The sequence below is a fragment of the Theropithecus gelada genome, chromosome 3 (assembly GCF_003255815.1).
Source record: "Theropithecus gelada isolate Dixy chromosome 3, Tgel_1.0, whole genome shotgun sequence".
Lineage (NCBI taxonomy): Eukaryota > Metazoa > Chordata > Mammalia > Primates > Cercopithecidae > Theropithecus > Theropithecus gelada.
Genome location: NC_037670.1, coordinates 138,175,562 through 138,190,950, shown reverse-complemented (window position 1 = coordinate 138,190,950; position 15,389 = coordinate 138,175,562).

Genomic DNA, 15,389 nt, shown 5'->3' with positions numbered 1-15,389 from the left:
ATTTAGAAAACAGTCTTTGTTGATATTTATTATATGATTATCAGGTTGTTAGATAACTCAAAATTTTAAATAGGCAAATAGGTAAATTGGAAATCTATTGAAGAAGAAATGAATATCCAGTATAGCAGCGATTTTGCTGTTATTACCTATAGCTAAGTGTGTAGGATAATGAAACTCATTTTAGTCAAATAGAGGCAATGCAAAGATTTGCATAGTTTATTTTAACTATTTATGGAATGACTACTATATGCAAAACTCTGTGCTCTGTTCTGTGGCATAGCACTTCTTTGATATGCTGCAGAGCTAGTTCTAGGCATAGGTATGTAGTGTGACACTTTTGTCGTTACTGAAATTATGGAAGAAAATCACCCATAGGAGGCCTCTTTGGTTGGTTCTTTTTTCATAGGAACTTCTTTCATAACACATGTAACACTGATTTTCAGATAGAAAAAGCAATCTGTTTATTTACCTAAAAGGGCAAAGTCAATGAGTAAAACTTGAATATGTCATCCCATAGAGCTAAGACATATGCATTTATGGGAAGACAAAATAAGAATGAAACATTTATACTGACTTTCATCTGGTAGTAAATGATTTACTTAATTTTTATTAGGTACATAACTATTTTCAAATCCTCTAATTGCATACTACTCTCAAGTCCCATTGAAAATGAATGCTTGACTTCATCTTTTTAGTTGACCAAATACAAACATCCTGAAGTAGAACTTAGGGCAAATATTTGATTGAGAGGGCAGAATTTCATTCACTACAAGAGAAGTACTGTAATCAGTACCTAGAAATAATCTCTAAAATTGCTATCCTGATAATTTTGTTGACAGGTCTAAATTACAATGAAGTTAAGGTTAGGATTTCCTTAGTTCTTAATGGCTCAGTTTTTGAATTCTACCTTTAAGGGTTTTAGTCAACATGCCATATCTCATTTTTGCAGAGAACACTACATTATGAACACAGGTGTCTTAACTAGAATTATTCTCTTAAAAGACAACATAACTTCTTTTATGTCTTTTATTTAACTTTTGGTAATATTAACTTACCAAATCTCCTATACATTTTTAATATGATAAAACAAATTTTAAAAGATTCGAAATACTTAATTGTGTATTTCTCTGAATTCAATGAAGAAATAATTCATGATTCAACTGCATCTCCGAACATTACTTATGACCTTGAAATAAAATAAGAATCTATGAAACTATTGATATCTGAAGAGATGGATTATTGCAACCTGTTTTGGTCACATCACTATGCCGAGCAAGAAAAGTGGATCTCGGAGTACTAGCAGCCCCTGGTTAATGGAGATCTGCCTGTGAAACATGATGGCAAGAGTCATCTTTATAAGCATAGCTGCCTGCACTGTGTCTCTCCAAGTACCAGTTAAGGCCCAAATGAGGGCATGGCAGGAGATTTAGAGAGGTGCATCACACATCTGCTTCATATGTTGGGTAAGAAACATCACCTCATCTTTCATTTTGCTGGGCTCCTGACTTTTAGAAACAAAATTCTGAATATTTGCAAGTCAAGTAAGTATGGGTAGCAAAAACAATTATCTTTTTAAAAAATCACATCGGTATAGGCCATCAATATCACAACAGATTTCTCAAGGTAAGAGAAAATAAGCCCATGAGATGACAGTCACCCTTCAACATAAAAGAACATTGGGTTAATGCAGCCATGGTATCCTGCTGAGCTCCAGTATTTTGATAGTGAATTATTTCAAATAATATATATCTATCACTTTATTAAGCAGGCCCATCTTTAACGTGTTATCTCAAACCGTCTGCTGGTTAAATGGAAAATAAAAATATCCATGCCAAATTTCGGAAAATATTTTTCCCAAATAGCATTTATAATACTTAATGTTTTTCTCTAGTCACGAGTATTATTTTGTAACACCAGCTCTTTATCTTCATTAGACTCATTCTTTGTATATAAATGAACCAAAAAAGCAATGCAAAACAATAAACTAGCAGAAGAACTAGTAAAGATACCAGCAGATTTATCTACTGATTTCTGTTCTTGTGATCTCTCACTTTCAAATTTTTACTGAGAATATAGAAATTGAATTATGCAATAAGATCTTATTCAGTTATTTGAATCTGTCTTAGTCAGTTCCTGTAGAACTGAGAAATAGGATTGACTCTGATTCCACAACAAGATCTGAAATGAGAAGCCAAAATCTTCCAGCACCTCTATCTCTGTACTCTTATATGAAGAGAACAGTAAAAAATTACTGGTATTTATTTGGTTAAATTCATTTGCTTATTTTTTTTCTGTTTTTGGAAATAATTTATAATAAAACAACGAATTAAATTTTCACTAGGTTTGAATGATCATGTTTTATAAGAAATGTCTTTATTTTAGCGTGTTAAAACCTTATTAAACAAACAACTCTTTAAAAAGCATAACTTTTTTTTGTGTCACTTCTATATTTGTTAAATGCATTCATATTACTTTCATTTTTCAAATATGAAACAAATGTGAAAATTTGATGAACTCCCTTTGTCCTAACACACTCAGTTCTTTCTATTAATGATAATAAAAAGAGGCATAGGTAAAACAATAGATTATAGAAAAATTACCTTAATTTAGCTATGATGCCTCCAACATATGATTTGCAGCAGATTTCAATGCCTAATTAAACTACTGGTCTTGGTTAGAATTGATGCATCTTCCTACTCACACCCCTACTGAAACCATTCAACCTTATTTCCCACTGCTCCCTGTCTCTACCTTAGTCAGTGACATCATCCCCAGAACACGCCACAGGAATCTGTTCCTCCATGACTGCTCTTGTATGCCTCCCTGCCTAAAGGACGCTTTCAGCTATCTCTACTTCTCTCTTCCTATCCAGTTCTGCACACTTTGCTATGGAAATTCAACACCCTGCCTTTTAGAAGTATCCTGCAGTTTGAGTCAGTAGGATCTCTCCATTTTCATATCTCTGACTAACCTTCTTGCATGCACTAGGGATTTGACTCATTATTCTAACTGGACTGTCTGCTTATTCAAGACAGGGACAAGGTTTTCTATCATACTGCAAGGTCTAGTTTGTAGGAATATTCAGTCAATACTTGTAGATAGAATTGAATTGCTGTGAGGTCTTTATCGAAATGCGGACAGGATACTCTGAGGTCTGATTACAAAGGAATAAATTTAACCAAATCAAAACTAGAATGCTTTAGTAAACTACCAAACACAAGGCTGAAAAAGGCAGAGACATGGAGAAAAAAAGGACAGAATGGTACAATGGATTTGGGAGGTAGGGAGGAAAGAAACATCCTTCTCTCTCCATTTCTGTTAAGAATTAAGTTGATTTATTATATTTATAATTTTTTTCTAGCACACGAATCATTCCCTTTATTTCATGGAGAATAAAATACCAATTATATGTTAAAGGAACAGTAATGCAAACTTGAATTCACTGGCTAAGGTGAAAATAGAACAAGACATGTTTTCAGATAAAGTAGCTCAGTAGCTTAAAAACCAACAAACATCACAAGACATAAAGTGTAAGAAACTCAATCTTCTTAACTGCTGCCATGCCCTTTGAAAATGGCTGATGTTACAGTTTTGCACCTGTTCTGCATGTCAACTTTTAGGGTAAACAGAACAGCCAGAAAAAATAATCAGTGGAGTTTTTAAAAAAAGAAAGCATTTTCTTGATTAATATATGAGCACCCACCCACCAGCATACACACAAATGGCAGTGAACACAATCTACTAATACTTCGTGTAGTGATGCATGTAATGTGTGGTGGTTCATTTTTGATGAGATTCACAGTATCAGACTCAGATATGAAATTAAAATGTTAATACAAAGACATGCCTAATTTTGAGGCAGAGTTCAAAGGAAAGAAACGTAGCCTAGAAATGTGGTAGCATGTCATGTAACAGCTTAAGACTATTGGCAACTCGTATCTGAAGGTTCAAACAAAAGTCAGAAAAATGTCTATTATATGGTAGAATTCAATAATCCTGTATATGATTGACTTGGTTCTGAGTGGAAGCAGACTTAAAATTTCCTTATTTCCTTAAAGACAAACTCTATAAAATTAATATCAAACAGGAGAGAGATGGTGCTTAAAAATCATTGAGTTTAGAAATTCTCTTTGTAAACACTTAACCCATAACCTACTTTTAGTAATTTTATGTAGGAAGCTTTTATGTTAGAATTTGTAAACATTTTTAGCATAAAGTGTTTATAGAAATATACATTTAAATCATTTTATACATACACACTAAAAAGATTATATTTTTCTACATATTAAATTGATTCTCAATTAATAAATATTTGGAAAATCCAATTGTCCTTTTTTCATGAGGCAAATACAATTTGTTTTTTAAAATTTTTTAAATTTTTTTATTTATTTTTTATTATTATTATACTTTAAGTTCTAGGGTACATGTGCATAACGTGCAGGTTTGTTACATATGTATACTTGTGCCATGTTGCTGTGCTGCACCCATCAACTCGTCAGCACCCATCAACTCGTCATTTACATCAGGTATAACTCCCAATGCAATCCCTCCCCCCTCCCCCCTCCCCATGATAGGCCCCGGTGTGTGATGTCCCCCTTCCCGAGTCCAAGTGATCTCATTGTTCAGTTCCCACCTATGAGTGAGAACATGTGGTGTTTGGTTTTCTGTTCTTGTGATAGTTTGCTAAGAATGATGGTTTCCAGCTGCATCCATGTCCCTACAAAGGACACAAACTCATCCTTTTTTATGGCTGCATAGTATTCCATGGTGTATATGTGCCACATTTTCTTAATCCAGTCTGTCACTGATGGACATTTGGGTTGATTCCAAGTCTTTGCTATTGTGAATAGTGCTGCAATAAACATACATGTGCATGTGTCTTTATAGCAGCATGATTTATAATCCTTTGGGTATATACCCAGTAATGGGATGTCTGGGTCATATGGTACATCTAGTTCTAGATCCTTGAGGAATTGCCATGCTGTTTTCCATAATGGTTGAACTAGTTTACAATTCCACCAACAGTGTAAAAGTGTTCCTATTTCTCCACATCCTCTCCAGCACCTGTTGTTTCCTGACTTTTTAATGATCGCCATTCTAACTGGTGTGAGATGGTATCTCATTGTGGTTTTGATTTGCATTTCTCTGATGACCAGTGATGATGAGCATTTTTTCATGTGTCTGTTGGCTGTATGAATGTCTTCTTTTGAGAAATGTCGGTTCATATCCTTTGCCCACTTTTTGATGGGGTTGTTTGTTTTTTTCTTGTAAATTTGTTTGAGTTCTTTATAGGTTCTGGATATTAGCCCTTTGTCAGATGAGTAGATTGCAAAAATTTTCTCCCATTCTGTAGGTTGCCTGTTCACTCTGATGGTAGTTTCTTTTGCTGTGCAGAAGCTCTTTAGTTTAATGAGATCCCATTTGTCAATTTTGGCTTTTGTTGCCGTTGCTTTTGGTGTTTTAGACATGAAGTCTTTGCCCATGCCTATGTCCTGAATGGTACTAAATAGGTTTTCCTCTAGGGTTTTTATGGTATTAGGTCTAACATTTAAGTCTCTAATCCATCTTGAATTAATTTTCGTATAACGAGTAAGGAAAGGATCCAGTTTCAGCTTTCTACTTATGGCTAGCCAATTTTCCCAGCACCATTTATTAAATAGGGAATCCTTTCCCCATTCCTTGTTTCTCTCAGGTTTGTCAAAGATCAGATGTCTGTAGATGTGTGGTATTATTTCTGAGGACTCTGTTCTGTTCCATTGGTCTATATCTCTGTTTTGGTACCAGTACCATGCTGTTTTGGTTACTGTAGCCTTGTAGTATAGTTTGAAGTCAGGTAGTGTGATGCCTCCAGCTTTGTTCTTTTGACTTAGGATTGTCTTGGAGATGCGGGCTCGTTTTTGGTTCCATATGAACTTTAAAGCAGTTTTTTCCAATTCTGTGAAGAAACTCATTGGTAGCTTGATGGGGATGGCATTGAATCTATAAATAACCTTGGGCAGTATGGCCATTTTCACGATATTGATTCTTCCTATCCATGAGCATGGAATGTTCTTCCATTTGTTTGTGTCCTCTTTTATTTCACTGAGCAGTGGTTTGTAGTTCTCCTTGAAGAGGTCCTTTACATCCCTTGTAAGTTGGATTCCTAGGTATTTGATTCTCTTTGAAGCAATTGTGAATGGAAGTTCATTCATGATTTGGCTCTCTGTTTGTCTGTTACTGGTGTATAAGAATGCTTGTGATTTTTGCACATTAATTTTGTATCCTGAGACTTTGCTGAAGTTGCTTATCAGCTTAAGGAGATTTTGGGCTGAGACGATGGGGTTTTCTAAATATACAATCATGTCATCTGCAAACAGGGACAATTTGACTTCTTCTTTTCCTAACTGAATACCCTTGATTTCTTTCTCTTGCCTGATTGCCCTAGCCAGAACTTCCAACACTATGTTGAATAGGAGTGGTGAGAGAGGGCATCCCTGTCTTGTGCCAGTTTTCAAAGGGAATTTTTCCAGTTTTTGCCCATTCAGTATGATATTGGCTGTGGGTTTGTCATAAATAGCTCTTATTATTTTGAGGTACGTTCCATCAATACCGAATTTATTGAGCGTTTTTAGCATGAAGGGCTGTTGAATTTTGTCAAAAGCCTTTTCTGCATCTATTCAGATAATCATGTGGTTCTTGTCTTTGGTTCTGTTTATATGCTGGATTATGTTTATTGATTTGCGAATGTTGAACCAGCCTTGCATCCCAGGGATGAAGCCCACTTGATCATGATGGATAAGCTTTTTGATGTGCTGCTGAATCCGGTTTGCCAGTATTTTATTGAGGATTTTTGCATCAATGTTCATCAGGGATATTAGTCTAAAATTCTCTTTTTTTGTTGTGTCTCTGCCAGGCTTTGGTATCAGGATGATGTTGGCCTCATAAAATGAATTAGGGAGGATTCCCTCTTTTTCTATTGATTGGAATAGTTTCAGAAGGAATGGTACTAGCTCCTTTGCCGGGGGAGATGCGCTCTTATTTTTTGAATTTCCAGCTTTTCTGCCCTGCTTTTTCCCCATCTTTGTGGTTTTATCTGCCTCTGTTCTTTGATGATGATGGTGACGTACTGATGGGGTTTTGGTGTAGGTGTCCTTCCTGTTTGATAGTTTTCCTTCTAACAGTCAGGACCCTCAGCTGTAGGTCTGTTGGAGATTGCTTGAGGTCCACTCCAGATCCTGTTTGCCTGGGTGTCAGCAGCAGAGGCTGCAGAAGATAGAATATTGCTGAACAGCGAGTGTCCCTGTCTGATTCATGCTTTGGAGGCTTCCTCTCAGGGGTGTACTCCACCCTGTGAGGTGTGGGGTGTCAGACTGCCCCTAGTGGGGGATGTCTCCCAGTTAGGCTACTCAGGGGTCAGGGACCCACTTGAACAGGCAGTCTGTCCCTTCTCAGATCTCAACCTCCATGTTGGGAGATCCACTGCTCTCTTCAAAGCTGTCAAACAGAGTCGTTTGCGTCTGCAGAGGTTTCTGCTGCTTTTGTGGTTGTTTACTATGCCCTGTCCCCAGAGGTGGAGTCTACAGAGACAGGCAGGCCTCCTTGAGCTGCTGTGAGCTCCACCCAGTTCGAGCTTCCCAGCGGCTTTGTTTACCTACTTAAGCCTCAGCAATGGCGGGTGCCCCTCCCCCAGCCTCGCTGCTGCCTTGCCGTTAGACGGCAGACTGCTGTGCTAGCAATGAGGGAGGCTCCATGGGCGTGGCACCCTCCCGGCCAGGTGTGGGATATAATCTCCTGGTGTGCCTGTTTGCTTAAAGCGCAGTATTGGGGTGGGAGTTACCCAATTTTCCAGGTGTTGTGTGTCTCAGTTTCCCTGGCTAGGAAAAGGGATTCCCTTTCCCCTTGCGCTTCCCAGGTGAGGCGATGCCTTGCCCTGCTTCAACTCTCGCTGGTCGGGCTGCAGCAGCTGACCAGCACCGATTGTCCGGCACTCCCTAGTGAGATGAACCCAGTACCTCAGTTGAAAATGCAGAAGTCACCGGTCTTCTGTGTCGCTCGCGCTGGGAGTTGGAGACTGGAGCTGTTCCTATTCGGCCATCTTGCTCCACCCCCCCAATTTCTTTGTTTTTAAGTGAAATGGTGGAGTCCTACCTAAAGAAGGGAATAAAAAGATTATTTCCTATCTTCATAAATATGTGAAAATATTTTAAATATATTTCTACTCCTTGAAAGTTGGAAAAGAAAATAGAAAGTAAAGATAGATTATGTTTTTCGTATTTTCATAATCTTTTGCTTTCATTATTTTTAATTGACATAATTGTACATATTTATGATTACAGTGATATTTTTATACATTTTTACAGTGTGTAATGATAAAATCAGGGCAATTAGCATATTCATCACCTTAAACATTTATCGTTTCTTTGTGTTGAGAATATTCCAAATCCACTCTTCTATTTGAAAATAAACAATAAATTGTGGTAAATTCTGTTCTACTCCCCCTAAGTACTATAGAATGATAGAATTTATTCCTCCTATCTAGATGTAATTTTGTGTCCATTAGCCAGTCTCTGACAATTTCTATCTATCCCATCTGTTCAAACTCCTAGTAACCACTATTCTAGTACCCTCTACTTCTATAAGCTCAACTTTTTAAACTTCCACATATGAGTGAGACTATATAATATTTGTCTTTCTGTGTCTGGATTATTTCACTTAACATCATTTTCTCCAAGCTCATCCATAATGTTACAAATAACAGGATTTCATTCTTTTTTATGGCTTAGTATTCCATTGTGTATATATACCACATTTTCTTTGTCCATTTATTGATGAAATTTTAAATTGATTCAAATCTAGGGCTATTGTGAATAGTACTGCAATAAACATGCTTCAGTTCAGAGATCTTTTTGACATACTGTTTTCCTTTATTTTTCATAAATAGCCAGTACTGGGAGTGCTGGATCATGTGGTAGTTCTGCTTGTAGTTTTTGATGAAACTCCATATAGCTTTCCAAAATGGCTTTACTAATTTACATTCCCACCAGAGTGTATCAGGGTCCTTCTTTCTCCACATTCTTGCCAACATTTGTTGTATTTTGTCTTTTTGTTGATAGCCATGCTAATTGGAATGAGGTGATATTTTATTGTGGTTTTGATTTGCATTTCCCTGATGATAAGTGATGGTGAGCACTTTTTAAAAATATACCTATTGGCCATTTATATTCTTCTTTTGAGAAATGTTTATTCAGCTCATTTGCTAATTTTTAATCAAGGTACTTGTTTATTGACTGAGTTGTTTCAGTTTCTTGTATATTCTGGCTATTAATTCCTTGTTGGATTAATAATTGCAAATATTTTTCTACTGATTGTTTACTCTGTTCATTGTTTACTTTGCTGTATAAAAGCTGTTTAGTTTGATATAATCTCATTTGTCTGTTTTTGCTTTTGTTGCCTGAGCTATTAAGGCCTTCTCCATAAAAATCTTTGCCTAGATGAATGTCCTGAAATATTTCCCCTCTGTTGTCCTCTAGTAGTTTCAAAATTTGGGGTCTTAAACCATTTATGTTTTTAATTCATTTTGAGTTGATTTTTTAATATGATGAGAGAGGTCTAGTTTTATTCTTTTGCATATGGAAATTCAGTTTTCCCACCACTATTTATTAAAGAGACTGTATTTCCCAAAGAATGTTTTTGTTGCCTCTGTCAAAGATCAGTGGCTGTTTCTAGTTTCTCTATTTTGTTCCATTGGTCTATGTGTCAGTTTTTATGCCACTACCAAGCTATTTTGGTATAACGTAGTATACTTTAAATTCAGGTAGTGTGATGCCTCCAGTTTTGTTCTTTTTCCTGAGAATTGCTTTGGCTATTTAGGGGTCTTTTGTGGTTTCCTATGAATTTTAGGGTTGCCTTTTTCTGTTTTTATAAAGAATTTCATTAGAATTGTGATAGAGATTGAACTGAATCTATAGATTGCTTTTGTCAGTATGGTTATTTTCACAATATTAACTATTTGAATCCATGAACATACGATATCTTTCCATTTGTGGGTTTTTTTTTTCAATTTTTTTCATCAGTGTTTTATAGTTTTTCTTATAGGGATCTTTCACCTCTTTGGTTAAATCAATTCATAGGTATATTTTGTGGATATTATGAATATAATTGTTTTCTTAATTTCTTTTTTTGCTAGTTGTTGGTGTAGAGAAATGCTATTCATTTTTGTATGTAGATTTTGTAGCCTGTATTTTTACCGAATATGTTTATCAGTTCTAAGGGTTTTTTGGTACAGTTTTTAGGGTTTAAAAATATATATATATAAGATCATATCATCTTCAAACAGGAACAAATTGACTTCCTCCTTTCCAGTTTGGATGCCATTTATTATTTTCTCTTGCTTGATTGTTCTAGCCAAGACTTTCAGTACTACGTTGAATAAGAGTGGTGAAAGTAGACATTGCTGTCTTATTCCAATTCTTAGAGGAAAAGCTTATAACTTTTTCCTGTTAAGTATGATGTTAGCTGTGGGTTTGTCATATATGGCCTTTATTATGTTGAGGTATGTTCCTTCTATACCTAGTTCATTGAGAGTCTTATTTATGAAGGGACATTAAATTTTATCAGATGATTTTTCTGTATATATTGGGATAATTATATTATTTTGTTGTTTATTATATTAATATAAAATATAATATTTATTGATTTTTGTATGCTGAAACATCCATACATCCTTGGGATAAATTCTACCTCATCATGGTTAATGATTTTTTTTAGTGTGTTACTGGATTTAGTTTGCTAGAATTTTGTTGAGGATTTTTAAAAATCTATATTTATCAAGCATATTTGCCTGTAGGTTTCTATTTTTGTGTGTGTATCCTTGTCTGGTTTTGGTACAGGGTAACACTAGCCTCATTAGAATGAATTTGTAAGAATTACTTTCTTAAAATTTCTCCCTTCCCTTCCCTTTCCTTCCCTTTCCTTCTCCTTCCTTTCCTTTCCTTCCCTTCCTTCCTTCCTTCCTTCTTTCCTTCTTTCCTTCCTTCTTCCCTTTCTCTTTCTTTTTCTCCCTCTCTTTTTCTCTTTCTCTCCCTCTCTCCCTTTCTTCTCCCCTTCTCCCTTTCTCACTCACTCTTCTCTCTCCTCTTTCCTCTCTTCTCTCTTCTCTTCTCTTCTCTATGGCTGTCTCACTCCATTGCCCAGGCTGGAGTGCAATGGCATGTTCATAGCTCACTGCCATCTCAAACTCCTGGCCTCAAGCTATTCTGCTTCAGTCTCCTGGGTAGCTAGGACTACAGGTACATGCCAGGCATGCCTGGCTAATTTATTTTTATTTTTATTAGAGACAAGGTCTTGCTATGTTGCCCAGGTTGCTTTCAAACTATGGGGCTCAAGTAATCCTCCTGACTCGGCCTGTTAAAGGACTGGGATTAAAGACATGAGCCACTGTACCTGGCCCAATTTTCTATAAAATTTTGAGAACTAATGAACAACTAACTAGACTAACAAGGAGGAAAAGAAAAACACAACAGAGTAAATAAAATAAAAATGAAAAGGGGACATTACCACTGGTAACACAGAAATAAAACGGATCATTAGAGACTATTATGTACAACTGTAAGTCAACAAATTGGAAAATTAGGAAAAATAAATAAATTCCTAGACACATACAATCTACTAAGACAAAAATAAATAGAAAACTTGAACAGACTAATTATAAGTAATAAGATTACATCAGTAATAAAAAATCTCCTCTCAAAGAAAAGCCCAGGACCTGATAGCTTCTCTGCTGAATTCTATTAAACATTTAAAGAAAAATGAATACTAATTCCTCTGAAACTCTTCCAGAAAATTGAAGAAGAGGGTATAGCCTTTAGCATGTTGGGTAAGCCTGTAAATTATAATTTAAGTCAGATTGGCTCTTCCCATGTGAATTCTTTGGCCTATTTAGTCCTATTCACATCTTTAAATTGTTATTTAATTTAAATACAACAGTTGATGTTTATTATATGAATAAACGACGTATCAGGTTGTACTCTGAATCTTTGAGTATAACTTCTACATATATATCCTACTGATCTGTGCATGTGAGGTTTCCATCTTTAATAATATCAACAATAACAAATGTATAGCCAATTGAGTATTTTTAATAAATTGGGTAGTATTTAAAGTTCCTTATGGAAGATAACACATTTTATTTTTCACAATTGCATGAGAAAATTGTCTCATTTTATAGGTAGAAACAGATGCATAGATTAATTTTTCCTAAGTTACATAGTAGTCAGCAGTAAAGTCTAGGTTCAGATCCTCAGTAGTTTTTCTCCAGAGTTGATCCTCTTAACTATTTCACTATGTTGTGCCTTCAATTCAGATACACTGAGCTATTCTTTTAATTGCACACTTTCATGTCAGTGTGCTCTGTGGTACTGTATTTATTACAAGTACACTACACATAACACACTGTATCTTTTGCACAGATAATTCTTTCTTTATTAATGCTCCTGAAAATGGAAACTTCCTAAATCATTCTATTCTTTTCCATTCATTTTTATTCAAATGGGTTCAATTCAAAAAATACTCATTGGGCTCCTTCTAGGCCACAAAAAATATATTAGTCCTACCTCTTACCTGACTTGAGCACAGCAATGGAGGTAGAGACATAAACCAATAATGGCAATATCTGTCACCAGTTCAGTAATACAGATAAGATTTAAGAGCAGAAGTGGCACAAAGTAAGGATTGTTTGGTTCTATAAGCACTTTGCTTTACACATTTCAGAGATGTGCCATCTTTTTAACACTGTAATTTTAGGGATCAAGGAAATCATACACACAAAATACCCTCCAAACGCATTATTATATCTAACTTTTACTTAACATAACAACTGGGATGAGGATACATCTTGATGTAATTGTTGTAGTGCTTACTTACACTTAATGTTCTGGTGTAATTAATAGTAGCACCCCTTTAACTTTCATAAGTAACATGGTTTGGATGATAAATTGTAAGGTCAGCCTGATAAATCTATGAAAATAACCTAGCCAATAGGTGTGAAGTACTCTGTGTCACATGAATAAAAGGGGCAGCTTTCAATGCAACAGCCTTCTATTACCTAAAGGCAGAATTCTTGTCCTTGGGATTATAGATTGCAATTCATGTATAACAGCCCCTCATCAGCTTAGGTAAAGTAGAATAATATTTTTACATATTCAGTAATGCTGAGGACAACGTCAAAAAAAAAAAAAAAAAAGAAAAAAAATGGTAGGGACATGTTAAAAAGAATGTGGTAGCCAAAATCCATTAGAAAGAAATCATTTACATTACTGACATAAGGTAATTATACCATTGTGAAACCAGACACTGTAGGCCTACTCAGACGGTTTGGGACATGATAATTCCATCATCCAAGATAGCCAGCATGGCGCAAGATGGAAGAAACTTTTGCAAAAGTTGTGGAGGCCACTGTGTGACACTCAAAACTATAATGGTTTATGGTGCTAGAAGCTGTATTATGAATATGCATTCTGCTCCTCATCAGTAAGAGGAACAAAAATTTTGGGGGAAGTACTGTATCCTGTTACCAGGATTTAACAATCATAGGGTAAAACAACACTATTAAAACAGCAAAAATAAATGAAAATGCAAACAAATGACCCAAGATATCCAATAAGAGTCAAAGATATTTTAAGGCAGAACCAATGTCACTTTGTTTAATTTTGGCCTTTGCAGTAACTTTAACTTTTGGCCATAGTTCATGCAGGTGATGCTATGCTGAGACTGAATAGCAGTGGATCTCTTTTCCTTCACTCTGCTTAAGGAATGTGTGTATTGGAAACATATCCAAAGAAGTACTATCATTATGTAAGACCACGGAATAAGTTCATACTGATATGCTAGCAAAAGACTGGCATAGTTGCTTCAAAAGCTTTTAGCTATGCTTCTTCTAGCAGCATAACCTTACCCACATAAGACACAGAGGAATGGTTCTTGAAAACTGCTCTTTTTATATCGTCTCTTTGCTCAATTAAAAAAAATTAATGGGTCAATTTGCTGCATCTATAAAGCTGTTCTATCACTGAGGGTCAGAAAAGAAAAATAGCTTAGAGTAGCTTGAGCTCTGTGAGTTATGCAAGCCCAAAGAGACACGAGGATGGGATTTCGTGGATCAGTACTGTAGTCTGGTCTGTAGTCTGTTAGGAACCGGGCTGCACAGCAGGTGGTAAGAGGTGGGTGAGCAAGTGAAGCTTCATCTGGATTTACAGCTGCTCCCCATGACTGCCAAAATGACCTAAGATCAATCTCCTGTCAGATCAGTGGTGGCATTAGATTCTCATAGGAGCACAAACCCTACTGTGAACTACATATGTGAGGGATCTAGGTTGACTGCTCCGTATGAGAATCTAACTACTGCCTGATGATCTGAGGTGGAACAGTTTCATCCCCAAATCAGCCACCCCTACAGACCCCCACTACCCAGGTCTGTGGTAAAATTGTCTTCCACGAAACCAGTCCTTGGTGCCAAAAAGTTGTGGACCACTGGTATAAAGGAATTTTGTTCCTGACTAGCTGCCTCATCCATTATCTTCATGTTCCTGGAATTTTCAATACAAAGAACAGTGTATAACTTATGCTAATTTAATGTAAATTGTTTATAAACAACTTAGGGACTGCCTGATCCTTTTCTTTGAGAAACCTACTGATGTTGCTAATTGGAGTGTCTATTCAGGGCATGTTAAATCAATCTACACTCCTAGGTTGCAACTTGTAAGCTTCGCCCAAATAAATTACTTATATTAATTTTGCCTCTGCTTCTTCCTTTCAGGTAGATGAAGGCATAGAGCCTATGGTATTTTATAAAGCTGGACATCATTTTAATTTCTAAGGCCAAGTGTAATTTGATAACAGTCAAACTTGCTTGTTGCTTGAAAATAAGACCCTTCAAGGTAGCTTTAAGCAAAAAATGGAAGGTATCACAAATAAGGCAACTTCTGGGTTAGAGGTGAAAATAGGGATCACTAGGAACAGCAACAAGGAAATAAAAAGCCACCAGAAATGTACTCTCTTTTGGACTTTCATGTTCTCTCATCTTTTTTTTTTCCTGTTTTCTGTGTCCCCTTCATTTTTCTGTTTTTGTTAGTGGATGTTCTCCCTCCACTTACTCTTCAAGATATACGGTCCTTAAAATAGAATTTCCCAACAGTGACTTTGCATCCTAATTATATACATCCAAAAGCTTACTGGTTAGAATTTTCCAGGTCTGAGTTCTAAACTTCCAGGACGGAGAAACTCCAAGTTTAGATATTGGATCTTGATATCAGATAGGGGTTGTTGCTCTAACTTGTTCTTTAAAATTCTCTAACTTATGGCTATTTGCTCTTCCATATGAATTATAGGAATAGCTTATCAAGTTTCATGAAAAA